The sequence below is a fragment of the Thermobia domestica genome, chromosome 14 (genome assembly GCF_964235325.1).
Source record: "Thermobia domestica chromosome 14, izTheDome1.hap1.1, whole genome shotgun sequence".
Classification (NCBI taxonomy): Eukaryota; Metazoa; Arthropoda; class Insecta; order Zygentoma; family Lepismatidae; genus Thermobia; species Thermobia domestica.
The window spans coordinates 15,527,313-15,546,681 of NC_137467.1; the positions used below are offsets into that span (position 1 = coordinate 15,527,313).

The 19,369-nt window shown below is 35.8% G+C and overlaps 1 protein-coding gene across 2 annotated transcripts in view; it reads left to right on the top strand.

Moving 5' to 3' along the window:
* The window catches only part of Etf-QO (electron transfer flavoprotein-ubiquinone oxidoreductase), a 286,888-nt gene that overhangs the window by 216,691 nt on the left and 50,828 nt on the right, over positions 1-19,369 (top strand). The window lies entirely within an intron of this gene.

Below are 19,369 nucleotides of genomic sequence, written 5' to 3' on the forward strand. Positions count from 1 at the left end.
AACTAAAATTATGTAATCGTAATTACGTACAGTGTGTTAAAATACTAAGTAGGTCAAAGAGAAAAAAGTGAATGTTGATAATTTTGGAAAATATGGGAAATGAAACTCTCATCAAGATAGAACCGTGATTTTAAACCTAATTCGTATCACGATCCCCATTTTATCACATCTTGTTGCCAGCGACCCCCTTATAATTTCTGATTTGTAATAAGCTTGTGTGATACTTTTAATATACCTATTGTGGAGATTTCACAATACCCATATATTTTTATAATAGTAGAATCTAAGGGCGCCCATCAGGGAGGGCAAGGTGGGACTTTCCCCCCCCCTAGAGGAAATTGTACTTCAGAATATGGAAAATCAAATAGAATTTTTACATTAGTTACAGCAAAATCTGAAACTATTTTTGAAACGTCGCTTATACTTGCCCCCTCTGGAAACCACAACATGGGCGCCCTTGGTAGAATCCATTTCTTGTATATAGTGGATATAGTAACTTTCCTAAAAGAGAATGGATTGAAACTAAATTTGGTCAGTTCATTCATATTACAAATATCGAATCCGATCTATCGTACCTTTTCAAAATGGAAGCCGTTTGAAAATTTTAAAACTTCATAACTCCCTTAACTTTGGATCATATGATAAAAAAAAAAAGATTTCTAATTTTGATTTTAAAACTTGGACGATTGTTAAAAAAAAAAAGTTATTGAGTATTTGAAATGACTTGATAATGTGCACCATGAAGATTAAACCGGACATTACCGCACTACTGAAATCTCACCATGCTCAGGTATCTCATTAGCTTTCAGTGCAACCATATTGAAATACAATTATTGTATTTCAATATGCATGGTTTGTTGCGTTTGTATTTTGGTGGTATTTCAATATGCAGTTCTCATTAGTTTCGTATCGTGCCTCTTTCATTTAAATTGTTTTTTAAACAACTCTACACTTGTTGAAAATGTTTAGTAGACCTAATTTTTGTTGTTCTTAACAGTATGTATAAAAATACAAATATGCTTATTAGAATAAAATTCAAAATAATATTTAAAAAATATTTTCGGGGTATTAGATTCAAATTATATTTCTCTCTTCCGCTTATCTTCACGACCACCAGGTTGAGAACCCTAAGATAGGGGAATGTAGTAAGAGGAACTGAAAAAAATTTACCTCCGGTAAATGCCGTTCTGCATGTTTTTTATTATAAAGGGTGTCGCGTAAAGAACGCAACTTTTGAAATGTCCGCCATTTCTGTTCTAAGTTGGCAGCACTGAATGTTACACGATTTTCATCTGTTGCCTTTGTGGTACGACCCGCTCGGAAGAGTATCCTAGCCTGCTGTTTTAAGTTGGTCACAAAATTTATATCATGGGGGTCAAGGTAGAACAAAACGATCCCTATATCATGGAGTACAAGGGGAACAAAACGAGCCTTGCGGGGCTTCTAACCCGTTCCTACTGCTACTTATTTGCACAAAAGTAAGTAAATCACTTTTTTGAGTATTATTTTCATATTATTTTAATATAAAAAGTGTTATAAAAATGTAAACAAAAACTCCTAGGGCCGGGTTTGAACTCACGCCAAAAGAGATATCCGCTACTAGCATATATCGCTAACCCACTCGGCCACGAAGACCGACAACAGCAATTGTTTGATTTCTGTTATTTGAATGCAATGTGGCAAGAAATGGATAACGCCAACCAATCAGAACTGTGTTTTTCGTTCCTACTTCCGGGAACATTACTCTTCTCTGAGCTAGTCCTTTTGTGGTTGCTAGTCACGGAACGTCGAATAGTGCACGATCGTCACCTGTTCCCTGTACGAGTAGGAATAGAGTATTTCAAGACGGAACAACATTTTGTCATAGAGAAAACCTTATTACAAATGTGATAAAATGTTGTGCAGAAACTGTTCACAAACTCCGTAGAATGTTTGGTCAACGTAATGTACCGTACTGTGACGTATTATTATGTATCTTCAGTGTATGTTTACGTTAAAATCTTTTATTCAAAGAACCAATCTTTTACGTTGAAATAAGTGACCAAGATGCATGCCGGATATGCAGTTTTAAGCAAGGTTGACTCATTGATTTAAATGGTAGTTGAATGAAACTTTAATTTGCTTAGTTCTGTTACTGGTATAAAGTATAATGAAAGGGACAATTTGTTTTATTTTATTCTCGTTTTACAAATCAGTTTGAACCTTCTATTTTGAATGTATTGACCTTCTGACAACGGTCTTAACCTACTCTAGTGTTCTTTCTATATTTTTTTTTCAGTAAGGACACTCGGTCAAAAAAGTGTAAAAAGCTTTTTCAGGCCAGCCATCCTGAAGGAGGTTTTCCTCATTTACACCAGGCAAATGCCGGGGTGGTACATAATTTATAGGTCCCAAGCCGCTTCCTTCCTTCCCTTTCCCTGGATAGTGTGCTCGCCCAGGGACGTCATCCCTCATAAGTGACGGGCTAACATGGCCATAGATAGATGTCAAAAGCCCAGAAATCTAATTCCTAATCCTAAGCCTAGTGACGGTCTAACATGGCCTTAGATGCCGAAAGTCCAGAAATCTAATTTCTAATCCTAAGCCTAGTGACGGTCTAACATGGCCTTAGATGACGAAAGTCCAGAAATCTAATTTCTAATCCTAAGCCTAGTGACGGTCTAACATGGCCTTAGATGACGAAAGTCCAGAAATCTAATTTCTAATCCTAAGCCTAGTGACGGTCTAACATGGCCTTAGATGACGAAAGTCCATAAATCTAATTTCTAATCCTAAGCCTAGTGACGGTCTAACATGGCCTTAGATGCCGAAAGCTCAGAAATCTAATTTCTAATCCTAAACCTAGTGACGGTCTAACATGGCCTTAGATGCCGAAAGTCCAGAAATCTAATTTCTAATCCTAAGCCTAGTGACGATCTAACATGGCCTTAGATGCCGAAAGCTCAGAAATCTAAATTCTAAACATCTATACTTTAAATTTTCTGTTTCTTTTTTAACATAGCTGGGGGGTTACTACTATGGCGTGAAACGCGAGACTTCCAAGGGGGCCCAAGTTACCTAATAGGTCGAACCAACATGCTTTTTAGTTTTGTATTGGTCAGCAATGTTCTTCCACCGTCCCCTTTTTTCGGCTATATCTGAAGAAAGAAGCAATTAAGACATCATTTAGATGTCTTAAAAAAAAAGTTGAGTGTGAGAAAAGTGGATGTTCAGACATCATTTCGATGCAAACGATTCAAAAAGATCAAACGATATTTTGATGAGTTGTGTGAAGATAGTCGTCTCAGGTGACAGTGAATCAAACTTTAAAATTAGCATCTATATTAAACTATTTGACATACTAAATTCATAGTTTTACATTTATACGTGATACAGTATTTAAATTTCCCTTTTTGTTTCCTACCAATATAATTCATCTCACTGATGATGAAATTCTAAGAAGGGCACAGATACTTTAAACAACTTACAGTTGTGATATTGGCTCTTCGTTTCCGATTGAAGTAATTTGCTTTATGAAACAGTTGAAATTTGAAATAAGTGTTTAGGATTCTGTATTTGACTTAACAAGGTTTTTAATTGTGAAATATAAGTCATTGGCGTCTAGCTTTTCAGAAATTATTTCCGCGTATTTGTTGTTTTTGATGCTAGCTGTCTCTGTCAGTTTTGCGGAGAGGTCGTTCTCAAAATTGAAATGAATAATAATAATAATAATAATAATAATAATAATAATAATAATAATAATAATAATAATAATAATAATAATAATAATAATAACTATGTGAGAAGCATAATGGATAAAATAGATTAAGCAATCTAGCACTGCTCTCAATAAATGCGAATGCAGCTGAAAAAATGGATGTACGGGAATTAGTAAAGGATTTTGCTGACAGGAAAGCAAGAAGGAAACCATTCAATTATTTCCTGCTACTTTTCATGAAGTCTGACGTCACTGACTGCAAAAAGTGCATCGTCCATCTTCCATTCTGAAGCTTATTGAATAAATTATATGCATAACTTAGTGGTTTCCATTTATGAATATTTATGCCTAGTAGTTACATAGATTTAACTCATTACTCACAGATACAGGGAAGCATGGTTATTGTTACCTATCATTCCACATTAAAATGTTGTTAAAGCGGGGTCCCTGATTATTCTCTTGCGGGGGGGGGGCATAAAACGTAGTTACGCCACTGTAACATAGTGCTGTATTTTTGTATATGAAGTGTTCATAGTACTTAAAGTAAAGTTAATAATAATTTTCATTAAGTAAAGCATGTGTTTTCCCTGAAGATAAATAATTAGTCGTTCGAGAAACCAAAGATAGCGTTGAATTGTTTCATCAAGGATAATATATCATACAACTTCCGTGAAACTCTGTTCAAACAACTTCGAATGATAACTCCTTTCGGAAAGATATTTTGCTTCTTTAGTGTTGCTTGGGGAAGAAGCTGCCTCGTCTGGTATGTGAACAGTAAATCTTGGAATTCCACACCTACGTGGTGCGTGCTTCCCGGAAGCAAACTTGTGATCGATCACTTGAAAACAAAATTACACGTAGGTGGGTTGGAAGACAAATTGCAGAGGGCAAGGAATTTCCCTGGTGATTGCTAAAACAGTAAAACCATTTGAGGTCACAGAATTAGTTTTCTTTGTTGTTATTGTTTATTCTTTGCGAAACATTTTTTTTAAAAGTCTATTTTTGTTTTTTTTTTTAAAGAACGAACACAAGCTTGTTTTGCTCCTTGGTTGGTCTAACGGCTTTCGCGCGTGCCTTCCAGGTTCGATTCTCGGTGGATATCATCGAACACACCACACTTACCTACCTATCAACGTCACTATGTAACTTAATAAGTCCTGGACCACCAGACCGATCTCTATCAAATTTGCCACCTAAATAGTTTTGGCCCTGAGATGGTTCTCATTATTTCACTTGGACGTTCCAACTTAGGGTAAGGGGAGGGATATATATAATGATAGAAAATGACCGATGTGAGTGTCGAATCCATAGCTTTTGGAGACGCTGAGACGAACAGTGGCACTTCAAATGCTGTTTAAATCCAAATCCAGCTCTTTATGTCCAAAATGAAACGTAATCTTCCCGTGCGAAGTACGGGTATTCAGCTTGGCCTTACTAATGTAGGAAATAATACATGTCTGTCGTCAGATTTTCGCATACAGAGGAAACATTTAGAGCTATCAGACTTTGCATATAAGTCCATTGTTCATTAGATCTAATCGCGTACGAAGCCATTTTTCTATTTTTGAATCGAGTGGAATTTGGGGTGTATATACAAAAAATTACAGAACCACATTACCCTGTGATATGCAACCCACCTGGTTTTGGTGTTGTCCAGGTTGCATACATTCCAGATATTTGCTTTGCATTAACCTTATTCTTCGTGTGCGAAGAACAGTATTGTCAGTTGTCTCGTGTTGCTCATCATATATTCATGCATCTCGTTACTTACAAAGATTTTGCATAAATGTTACTCTTTTCGTACGAAGAAGGTATTTTAGCTAGTAAGGGTATACATTTTCTCTCGCACTCCCTATAATATACATTGCAAAGATAAGGGGCACATCGTTTCATCTATTACTTGAATATTCAATATCTTAAATGTGATTGAATCATATTAAATATTGCCACTTCTTACAAAATACATTGGGAAAATAAGATACACATGATTCCTTCTATTAGTTGGATATTCATATCTTTAATTTGATTGAATAATACTAAATATTGTAACTCCCTATAAAATACATTGGAAAGATAAGGGGCACATGCTTCCACATAGTACTTGAATATTCATATCTTGAAATTGATTGAATCATATTGAATATTGTCACTCCTTGTAAAATACATTGGAAATATAAGGAACACATGGTTCCGTTTATTGGTTGAATATTAATTTCTTGAATTTGATTGAATAATACTAAATATTGTAATTCCCTATAAAATACATTGGAAAGATAAGGGGCACATGCTTCCACATATTACTTGAATATTCATATCTTGAAATTGATTGAATCATATTGAATATTGTCACTCCTTGTAAAATACATTGGAAATATAAGGAACACATGGTTCCATTTATTGGTTGAATATTCATTTCTTGAATTTGATTGAATAATACTAAATATTGTAATTCCCTATAAAATACATTGGAAAGATAAAGGGCATATGTTTCCACACATTACTTGAATATTCGTATCTTGAAATTGATTGAATCATATTGAATATTGTCACTCCTTGTAAAATACATTGGAAATATAAGGAACACATGGTTCCATTTATTGGTTGAATATTCATGTCTTGAATTTGATTGAATAATACTAAATATTGTAATTCCCTATAAAATACATTGGAAAGATAAAGGGCATATGTTTCCACACATTACTTGAATATTCATATCTTGAAATTGATTGAATCATATTGAATATTGTCACTCCTTGTAAAATACATTGGAAATATAAGGAACACATGGTTCCATTTATTGGTTGAATATTCATATCTTGAATTTGATTGAATAATACTAAATATTGTAACTCCCTATAAAATACATTGGAAAGATAAGGGGCACATGTTTCCACATAGTACTTGAATATTCATATCTTGAAATTGATTGAATCATATTGAATATTGTCACTCCTTGTAAAATACATTGGAAATATAAGGAACACATGGTTCCATGGTTGAATATTCATTTCTTGAATTTGATTGGATAATACTAAATATTGTAATTCCCTATAAAATACATTGGAAAGATAAAGGGCATATGTTTCCACACATTACTTGAATATTCGTATCTTGAAATTGATTGAATCATATTGAATATTGTCACTCCTTGTAAAATACATTGGAAATATAAGGAACACATGGTTCCATTTATTGGTTGAATATTCATTTCTTGAATTTGATTGAATAATACTAAATATTGTAATTCCCTATAAAATACATTGGAAAGATAAAGGGCATATGTTTCCACACATTACTTGAATATTCATATCTTGAAATTGATTGAATCATATTGAATATTGTCACTCCTTGTAAAATACATTGGAAATATAAGGAACACATGGTTCCATGGTTGAATATTCATTTCTTGAATTTGATTGAATAATACTAAATATTGTAATTCCCTATAAAATACATTGGAAAGATAAAGGGCATATGTTTCCACACATTACTTGAATATTCGTATCTTGAAATTGATTGAATCATATTGAATATTGTCACTCCTTGTAAAATACATTGGAAATATAAGGAACACATGGTTCCATTTATTGGTTGAATGTTCATGTCTTGAATTTGATTGAATAATACTAAATATTGTAATTCCGTATAAAATACATTGGAAAGATAAAGGGCATATGTTTCCACACATTACTTGAATATTCATATCTTGAAATTGATTGAATCATATTGAATATTATCACTCCTTGTAAAATACATTGGAAATATAAGGAACACATGGTTCCATTTATTGGTTGAATATTCATATCTTGAATTTGATTGAATAATACTAAATATTGTAACTCCCTATAAAATACATTGGAAAGATAAGGGGCACATGTTTCCACATAGTACTTGAATATTCATATCTTGAAATTGATTGAATCATATTGAATATTGTCACTCCTTGTAAAATACATTGGAAATATAAGGAACACATGGTTCCATGGTTGAATATTCATTTCTTGAATTTGATTGAATAATACTAAATATTGTAATTCCCTATAAAATACATTGGAAAGATAAAGGGCATATGTTTCCACACATTACTTGAATATTCGTATCTTGAAATTGATTGAATCATATTGAATATTGTCACTCCTTGTAAAATACATTGGAAATATAAGGAACACATGGTTCCATTTATTGGTTGAATATTCATTTCTTGAATTTGATTGAATAATACTAAATATTGTAATTCCCTATAAAATACATTGGAAAGATAAAGGGCATATGTTTCCACACATTACTTGAATATTCATATCTTGAAATTGATTGAATCATATTGAATATTGTCACTCCTTGTAAAATACATTGGAAATATAAGGAACACATGGTTCCATGGTTGAATATTCATTTCTTGAATTTGATTGAATAATACTAAATATTGTAATTCCCTATAAAATACATTGGAAAGATAAAGGGCATATGTTTCCACACATTACTTGAATATTCGTATCTTGAAATTGATTGAATCATATTGAATATTGTCACTCCTTGTAAAATACATTGGAAATATAAGGAACACATGGTTCCATTTATTGGTTGAATATTCATTTCTTGAATTTGATTGAATAATACTAAATATTGTAACTCCCTATAAAATACATTGGAAAGATAAGGGACACATGCTTCCACACATTACTTGAATATTCATATCTTGAAATTGATTGAATCATATTGAATATGGTCACTCATTGTAAAATACATTGGAAATATAAGGAACACATGGTTCCATGGTTGAATATTCATTTCTTGAATTTGATTGGATAATACTAAATATTGCAATTCCCTATAAAATACATTGGAAAGATAAAGGGCATATGTTTCCACACATTACTTGAATATTCATATCTTGAAATTGATTGAATCATATTGAATATTGTCACTCCTTGTAAAATACATTGGGAATATAAGGAACACATGGTTCCATTTATTGGTTGAATATTCATTTCTTGAATTTGATTGAATAATACTAAATATTGTAATTCCCTATAAAATACATTGGAAAGATAAAGGGCATATGTTTCCACACATTACTTGAATATTCATATCTTGAAATTGATTGAATCATATTGAATATTGTCACTCCTTGTAAAATACATTGGAAATATAAGGGACACATGGTTCCATTTATTGGTTGAATATTCATTTCTTGAATTTGATTGAATAATACTAAATATTGTAACTCTCTATAAAATACATTGGAAAGATAAGGGGCACATGTTTCCACATATTACTTGAATATTTATATCTTGAAATTGATTGAATCATATTGAATATTGTCACTCCGTGCAAAATACATTGGAAATATAAGGAACACATGGTTCCATTTATTGGTTGAATATTCATTTCTTGAATTTGATTGAATAATACTAAATATTGTCACTCCTTGCAAAAAAAAAAAAAAAAAAAAAAAAGTAAAACTAAGAGCACTTGATTCCATCTGTTGGTTGGATATTCATATCTTGAGTTCTATTGAATCATATTGAATGTTGTCACTCCCTACAAAATGCAATGGATAGGTAAGGATCATACTGTTCCATTTATTCTTCATAGTTTACGAAAACGAAATCTTTTTTTTGACACCCTAAGATTTTGCCCTACAGATGAAGGAACACGGATAACTAATGCAAATGGACGGATAATATGAGAGAAAACCTACTGAGATCGTGGTATCCATCAGCAACCAACATCGCCTGTTATTGTCCCTGTAAAGCAGATAGTCTTGTGTAATTTGTATATGACCTTTCAGCACTCATATCTTTTCTGTAGAGAAACAGTTTACAGTAGTCTTCGCTTCGTCTCTGAGACTTCCAGACAAAGGACTGAAAGACATGTGCAAGCTACGGAACGGATTTGTCACTAAATCCTGAATTGTAGGTACTCTGCCCTACAGTGTGTGTGTGCGGGTTGCATAGTGAGTGGTAGCTCTAGGGACAGAAACATTTAAATTTTTATTCATATATTTTTTCCCCTTTTTTCTCGTACTTCAAGGACATTTACTGTGTGATGAATACTTTATGACGACGCTGAATTTGTGGAATACCTTTTATGGTTGTTGCTATGACAACTAAACAACTACATTTCCATCCATATCCTTGCTATTTCCACTGGTGTGTCTCTCTGTGTGTGTGTGTGTGCATTATTGACGTCTAAAAAATAAAACATACAATACAAGAAAGAAACTAAAAGATATGAAAACAGATTTCACTTTGTCTTTTGGTAGGAAATATTTCAATACAAAAAAAGAGCCTGAATTTTGTATTGGTATCCTAGGAGCTTTGGCGTCCATTACGCAGAGAGAAATAAACATCACTAGGGAAAATGCAAACAATAGTTGTTGTAGTTTATAGACTTCCCCTTGACGCTATTACAGGAATTGGTCGTTTTTCAGATTGCAACCCTCTGTTGGTGTTGTTGTTTTTGGAATCCGTACAACCTGCTCGCCGTCTTACGGGAAAAAGGGATGTTGGTCGCCATGGTAACCGCAGAAAGAACCCCTCTGTTATACGAAAGTTTTTAAGAGGTTTCCCCCCTCCCCCCAAAAAAACCTTCCTTCCTCGTAGATAGGTAAGAAGATAGGAAACGAAAAATGAAACAAAAGAAGAACGGATTTTTTTTCTTAACGGAAGAGAGACACTATACGTTTGAGCAAACAATCAGCTGTAAGAGAGGGGAGAGGAAGTAAAGTATCGTATAAGGAAACTCTGGTTTGCCATTTCTAGTATTACAACATAATATAATGATTGTCTGATGTTTCAGTTGAACAATCGCAGTAGTGATAGACGGGCATTTTGTCGTTAAATTTATCGATTTTCGACCTTTTAAGAATAGGTCTACTCCTTTTCGATGTTTAGGTGGCATTATTAGTAGAGAAATATGGGTGTGGAGAAGAATGGAGAGCATTAGCTGGGTCAAGCAGGAAACGAAAGAGAGGGTGTTAGAAGTGGTCAGCGATAAAAGAAAATTTTGGATATTACTAAGAAGAGGAAGAGAACTGATTGTGACATTGGCTAAGAAGGAATTTATCGTGAAAGACGTGCTAGATAATATGGTGGCAGTAAAGAGAGGGAGGGGGGGAAGGGGACTACAATTGGTAGACGATATCAAAACAGAAAAAATCTTACGTGAAGATGAAGAGATTAGCGGAAGACCGTGGAGCATAGAAGCTTCCCAGTTGCAGCAAGTGATCTGCTAATAATGACAGAATACCTATGGTGATGATGATGATTAGTGGAGACATCTATTTTAGCAACTGTTTTTCAGCACAAAAGGGGGCACGGTGGTAGAGCGCTTATCTCTGGTGCGCGAGGACCCTGGTTCGATCTAGTAAGTTTGCTGGACAACATCGGTCCGTTGGCGTGGGAGACCCGGGTTCGATTCCCGGCGGGAGCTCATGTGGTTCGGATTTCACGTTAATCAGAAGGTCCACGTCTCATATAGCCTCGCTGCTGAAAGGGACGCTAAACTAAAATCAACTTAACATCGGTCCGTGGGTTTTCTCGGGGTAATCCCGTTTCCTTCTACATTCTCATCCCACCATTTCTACCATAATCATTCACTACCTTTAATCATCATCTCCCTTAGCCTAGCGAGCATAACCATAGGGCGTTAAATTGAAAGATTTCGTATAGTGGAGAAATTCGGAATGCCGAACAATCATAACTTTATAATTAACACAAGCAGCTTTTTAAAACTAGTTTAGAATCCTAAGCTGTCACGTGTAAGTAAACAAGCTTCATCAAGTATCTAGAAATGTATTCGCGGAAGGGACTGATTGTGTGAGAGAGAAGTTATTCTATTCAATCTCTTTTATTGACCTCTTCTGGCTGCCGGGTTCATAAACCTCACGGGTTTCATAAACAGTGTAGCAAACGATAGCAAAATTCTCGAACCATAATAGTTATTATTGATAACGGAGCTTTCCCAATAGAAACAAATATACTCATATATTTCGAGACGAGCAAACACTTTTATTACATTTTTTCGAGACAAGACAACTCCATATCTAGTCTCCTGGTTATCATAAGTCATTGGACACCGCCGTATGTTGTTGGTTTTGTAGTAAGTGCTAGGTCTCAAAGATCACAAAGAATAGGAAGAGTTGCTCAATTAAAGCCAATGAGTCCGTTCGATGCATAAGGGGCTTTTCAGTAGATGACGCTGTCGATGAAAGGTTGCACCCTAAACCCTCGTTTGCTTATTGTGCATCCCTTGATACTCATAGCTTGTATTATGTATGCATTTTGTGTGATCATGCATCGGTACGGTTGCATTGTATACATCTGTACAGAAACACGTGCACAAATGATCTCATCACACACACATACGAGTATATACACATGCAAACTATGCGTGAGTCAGTGTTTCTAGAATAGAGTTGAATAAATCACTCTTGCTAGTAAGATTACCTCGAATCAGTCAATGCCAAACATGTAGATAATAAGTCTGTTGTAAATTTTGAGCACATTAAATCTATATCAGAAAACCTTTAATCGTTTTTTTTTCGTACCGGTATTCTTGTATGGGGCATTATGTTAAATTAACAAAATCACACCGTTCCTGTAAGGACTCGAAAGTGATTTTTCTGCTGCTGAGTTAGTTTTTGAACGGAAGCTTTTCATAGTGGGGAATCTTGCGTGGGGCCTTGAGAACAGTTGCAGAAATTTCCAGCTCGGCTAGCCGGCAATGTATTGTGTGAAGCGGCATACCTCGCCACTATTTCAACAATGGAGCAAAGAATGAATATCAGATCTGTTCACGCTTAAGGAAAGCTCCAACCCAAATATTTAAAATTTTGAAAAATAGTTTATGGGAATAATTACCTTTCTCATTGCCGTGCTTTTAAAGACATTACAAGTTCAGTTATAAAAGGGAGTCTGGGGAATGCAGGGATGGAAAAAGAACCGGTTCTGACCCGCTTTTGAACCGGTTCAGTCACCAAGAACCCATGCTAAAGATAAGAACCTCTCCGGAGCGTTTTCACAATAACCGGTTCATTTTCCATCCCTGGTGGAATGTAACGAGGTTGGGTTGCAGTTGTTATTTAATAAGTTGGCCATATCTTGGAATCCATTAAGATCAGAAACGTGTTAGGAACAGGAAATATGGTATATAAACGCCTTTTTCAAAAACAAGTAACCGTATGCCAAAGGGTTTTTCAAAAATTCCGTTTTTATCGAAAGAGGGCGCGATTTGTATTTTTTTAAATATATAAATATGACTTTGAGATTGTCTCTCTTATCCTGACGGGAAAACGCGTGAACCATTTCAAAGAAATTTTTGAACATAGCACTTGGACCGAACATAAGTTCTGATACTTTCACTTTGTTTGAAATATCTATTCTAAGGGGGGTAATTTAAATTCTTCGCTAAGAATAATCATATAAATGTATTTTTGTCATGCGAGGACCTGAAGTAAAGGCTGAAATATCGGGTACGAGGCCGTAGACCGAGCAATGTGGAAGTCTGGGGGAGCGAAGACCCCAGCTGGTCCAAGGCTATTACATCTATACAGACTATTAAACTGTGTAAAATCAGTAACTTGTATACCTGTGCGAGATTCTCAATGTGTGTGATATACAATTCATTTTTTTGTGTGTGTGTGATTTCTTTTTAGACTAATGTTGAATTTAAACGGACCACATGGTCAGATATCGAGGAGCACTTGTGGTCCACAGATCAACGTTTGGGAAACACTGTAAAAGAAAGAAAAAATGAAATGAAATCGATCAGTTTAACGTTCCATGATTATGCCCTTTAGGCCAAGGGATGAGATGGTTAAAGCAAATGAGTGATGATGGAAGAATTGGTGGAATGAGAAAGTGGGCGGAAACGGGAGAACCCCGAAAAAAACCCCACGGATACGATGTTGTCCACCATAAACTTACTTGGTTGCGGATTGAACCAGGGACCCCTTGAACTAGAGGTAAGTGCTATACTACTGACCCACCGTACCCCTGACACTGTAATAAAGGAATAAGAAGAGACATGGGATGTATTTCTAGGACATTGGATTCGTATTTAAGAGTCTTCATCCCGGCGAAATTAAAATACCGCTAAATTTACAGTAATTATGTGATATCTTCAATTAGATAAAAGATAATCGCAATGTGGAACAAGAGCGCCCTAGACAATATTATTTTACATGAGAAACCGTTATCACGACTCACTTATCTGCTTTTGATTTCGAGCTATTTCGAAAATCGGCATTTATTTTCGCCTTTCTAAACAGCTGAAAACGGAAAGCCACTAGGTAACTTGTGATAACGGTACCTCACGCAAAATAATATTGTCTAGGGCGCTCTTGTTCCATATTTCAATTATCTTTTATCTATTTGAAGATATCACATAATTACTGTAAAATTAGCGGTATTTTAATTTCGCCGGGATAAAGACTCATAATCAAAACCTCTCTCTCTGTCGCTTCCCGTTTTTGCCATTATTAGGGATATGCTCGAGACGAGTCGAGACAAGATTTTCCTGACAAAATTCGGGTCGAAACACGGCTCTTCCAATAGAAAAATATACAATTTTCGAGTCGAGACATCACTTTTACAGCATATTTTCGAGACGAGACAGCCGCAAATCTTGTATCGTGCGTATCCCTAACCATTATACATTCTGACAGAAAGACAGGCGAACAGAGATATACTCGTATATATCTAATTTTTTTTTTTTTTTTTTTTTTTTTTTTTTTGTATATAAGTCTTTCTTTATTTATGCTCACGGGTCAGTTTGACCCATGTCGTGCACTTTAGGGTTTAAGTTACTCTGTATGTGAAATACTGTTAAGGCTTTAATAAACGGAGGAGATAAAAGCAGCTGTTTCTGTGGAAAATGACCCAACGAAAGTGATTATGCGCTGTTGCGAGCAAAAACCCTGGCGATCACCTGTCAATGCTGTTTTCAATCATTTATTCATTAATACGGTTTAGCAAGCAATTCGGAGCTACGACCATAATCCAAAAGTGCGATTAACGAATTTAATTACGATGATTTATGCTTGGGAAAGTTTTATAGTTCATAAAACTGAAAGAGAACCTACAAATGTGTATACACTTAAATTATTTAAACCGCGTTTGAAATTATTTATTAATTTATGCATACAAAATAGCATGTGTTCATTAAGATAGCTACTTCATTTGCTAGGTTATGTATTAGTGGATGATAACAATTAATTGTAGAAGTGTTTTATGGCTATTAGATAAACTTTTTTTAAAAAAAAGATATGAGGGCTGTGGTATCTGTTTCCTCGTGTTCCTTTTGTCTCTGGTTATATATGGCCACGGGGCGAAATCTGATCGATAAGGGAGAGAATATATATATTTTTCACGTTGTTGCGATGCAAAAGTAAATGACTGTGGTTTCTGTGATTTGTATGACCTATTATTGAATCATGGTTATTCTGTGAAATTACTGTTAGAACTTATCTGCGATTCGGCAAACTAGCCATGAATTTGTTATTGATCAATATTCTCCGTAGTTACAGCTTTACTAGAAACATTCAAAACTTTTAGACGTTTTCTAAATTCGTATTTATTCGCTCTGTAATTCTTACTACGGACCGTTTTCACTTAAACGCAATTTCAGTGATGATATACAGATTGTTACAAAAAGTAGAGGAAAGAACTGAAAAATAATGAAACTAGCATTCAAATGATACTAGCAATCTGTCATTCGGCTTTGTTGTGAGAGCTCTTTTTTTTTTTTTTTTTTTTTGACTGTATTGTGCGAGATTCAAAATGACTGACCTGAAAGAGCAAAGAATCTACCTGAAATTTCGTTTCAAGCTGGAGAAAACTGCTTCTGAAGTAGGGATGCACACGAGACAAGATTTGTGGCTGCCTCGTCTCGAAAATGTGCTGTAAAAGTGATGTCTCGACTCGAAAAATGTATATTTTTCTATTGGAAGAGCCGTGTCTCGACTCCAATTTTGCCAGGAAAATCCTGTCTCGACTCGTCTGGTGCGCATCCCTATTCTGAAGCTTTTGACGAACAAGCTTTTAAACAAACTAAGAATACTTGAGTGACTTAAGTGTTTCAACGATGGATGGGAATCTATGTAGCATGGCAGATATTCAGGTCGACCATGAGATAATCGGGGTCCATCTCAATCAGTCCATCATGTTCGTAATATAGTTGGATTGTCAGTACTACGGACATACGAACACATTCTAGCGGATGAATAGCAGCGAGTTTTGTTCCTCATTTTCTGAATGGCGATCAACAAGACCAACGAGTTCAGTTCAAATAAAACAAGATATTCACTGTTCCCCTCTCATCCACCGACTTAGTCACATGCGATTTCTACCTTTCGCTTTAAAATAAAACTTCAGTTTAATGGGTGACATATTAACTCTGTTGGAAAGATCAAAACGGAATAGCAACAGTTCTTGAAAAAGCTAGAGCCAGCGGACTTCTAGAAGTTCTTCCGACAACGGAAAAGTGAAAATATGTAAAAACCAATCCAAGGGTAGTGTCTCGCACATATTAGTACCGAATATATCAAAGTTATTACGGTATGCTTAGGAGGGTATTTCCAAAAGTTTCCGGACTGACCCAAAAATATAGTGCCATCTATGGGAGAAATAATGTACCATGTTCAACTGTCTAGCTGCATCAGTTCGTTGGTGACAGTCATTTGAATTTGTCGCTGTGCATTGAGCTCGCCTACTGCATGACAATACTCCAGTCCACATGACTGTTGTTGCCAAGTCTGCAGTGAAAGGCTGTGTGTGGCTTCGGGTACGATCTCAATGTAAAATGACTAATTCAAATGCCACCTCCAACGAACTGACGCAGCTAAACAGTTCAAACTGATGTCTTATTTCTTCCATAGATGACACTATATCGTAATATCCTGCACGTGGTTTATATTTGTAAGCATCAACATGTGCTTTTTATTTATAAATAAACCCATGGGCTCTTCTACGATAAGCTACTACATGAAGCAGACGACAGGCATAATCGTCACCATTTGCTTATGTAATAGAAGAACACCAACGCCGCTTTTGGTTAGAAGAAAGTATAAATCTCCACGTATCGGCACAATCGACATAACTTTCGACTGGGCAATTCCGCTCTCTTAGCTTGCCTGAAGTTTCGAGAGATCTAGCCTAACCTTCTTCGCTTTCCTGGAGCTCTCAGGCATCCTGCCCACCCAGCTTGCCTGAAACTTTGTGGGAACTTATCTTCTCTCTTAGCTTGTGTGGATCTATGAGAAAATCCTAACTGTAACCACTTAGCTTGCGTGGAGCTTTATAGTTTTCCTACCCGCTTAGCATGCCTGGAGTTCTGCGGGACACCAACCTCTGTTTGTTTGTCTGGAGCATTGAGAATTCCTAAACCACTTAGCTTGTCTGGAGCTCTGAGAGATTCCTAACCGCAACCACTTAGCTTGTTTGAAGCTTCATGATTTTCCTTCCCACCTAGCTTGCTTGGAGCTTTGCGTGACTGCAACCTCGCTTTGCTTGCCTGGAGTTTTTCGGTGATCTTTCATTTGGTTGCCTGAGCCTTGAGACCACCCACTACTTTTATAATAAAATATTATGGGAAAAATCGATTCACGTGTGTCAATTGCTCTGCCTTCTACTTTACCAATTTAAATTTAAAATATGCTGTGAACGACTTATTACTAGTGGTGTAATATTTGATTGTCAGGCCAAAGCTTTTAGAAATACCCTCACATATAAATATAAACATGTATATATTTGTAATATAAATAAATATATATATTTCGGAATTGAACACTTTCTTTTATATATTACAGTTGGCTTAAGATTAATATTTAATAATTCCGCAGTAAAGTCCAGAAATCACACAATACAGTGCGCATCTCCGTGGTATGTTGTTTGATATTGCAAAAACGAAACTAACACATACTTGGAATGTTCTATAATTATTAGTCCCCCCCCCCCATGAGGGTATCTTATTGATTTTTTTATTCAATGTTTGTTCTTTGGATGACGTCATCTTTCAGGTAGTTTGTCGGAAAAAGTTTGGAGCCAGAGTTATTTCTTAAAAGAAAAAAAAAGAAAAGAAAATTTTAATATTCGTAAAAAGTTAGTTTCCTTTAGCTTTGAGAACTAACTGTTGGGTTTTCCAGTATGGATCGCTCATTCAAGAGAGAAGTTGTTCAAGGAAACAACTAATCCTTATCCTGGTCAGAAACTATTGAGAAACTGGTCGTAAAGCTTGTTTACTCTCTTTTATTCTGGCCGCAAAAGAAACTTCTCCAAAGTTCCTCTTTCTGAATAATATTTGAGTCGTTAAAAAAGAAAAAAGAAAACTTTCCCTCACGAAGACTGTAGGTTTTTTTTTAAAATTTTATTTTTAGATTTCCAAACTATGCTGTGCATAAGTATCGGAAACAGCTTTGACCGTTCGTATGTTTGTTGACATGTATCAGAACAAGACCGCTGTTTTCTTGCTACGAATTCAGTGTCTCAAAAAATAGGTTTCATCTATTTCTTTTACCATGTATTCAAACATCTTAACCATCTATTTGTTTCTACTGTTTATTTTGGTTTCTGGTGAAAGGGGATTGGCTGTAGTAGCCTATAGTAGCCAGTCAGAAATCAAGAATTTTTTTTCGCTTTCTTTTATATTAAACATGTCATTACCTGTGCAGTGTTGCTAGATTGGGCTACAAATAGCGGATTCGGCAACGTTTTAACTGCCAAAATATAAAATTGGGCGACAACGCTACTTTTGGGCTACTTTTAAAGCCTGTGACAAACATTTTGGCATTTCAGCTAAACGAATAAAACGCAAGCTCTGAAGCGACGTTGCCGAGTGAGAAAGGGGTGTGGCTATGACTTGGCTAAGCAGCCGAACTACAGCGCAATCAGGTGGCAGGGGACGAATGTATACAAAATAAACGCGGCAATACCGCAGCCCTCTCATTTGCTAGCAGCATTTAAAGGGAACTTGGAGCGCCGCCTTCAAATGCCAAGATGTTTGTCATGCCCAGAGGTGACCACTTTGATCTAACCTCACTCAACCTCACACTCACAAACTCATTTCGACCTCACGCTCACTCAACCTCATGCTCACCTCACCGGTCTGACCTCACGCTCACCTCACCGGTCTGACTTCATGCTCACAAACTCATATCGTCCTCAGGCTCACTCAATCTCACGCTCACAAACTCATTTCGACCTCACGCTCACTTCGTGAGGTTGAGGTCGAGTGAGCGTGAGTTTCGAACTCGTGAGCGCCGATTTCGTGAGTTTGGGCACAGCTCTTCCCGCTAGCCTATTGGCTAGCACGCGCACATTTGGTGCACAGGTTCGTGGGTAGGACTTGCGATATTTCGATGTATCGATCGATAGTTTGAAATGTCGGGATTTTTTTGATAGTTTTCGATGTTTTCTTGTTTTCAATATCAAGGTATACCGATACCATTTTCTCAACATAACGAAAACTATTAATAGAACACGACCTAGACTTTCAATACTTCAAAGTTCTCTGTTCCATAGAATTGCTATCTAATACAACCAAATATGACATACACACGTCGATTTATCAGGATCATCCAAGTGGGATTTACAATATTGTAATATTAGTTCGTACGCCTGTACGACTTCTGCTTCACACGCGAACTACTAAATGCAAGTGAATTATTGAATT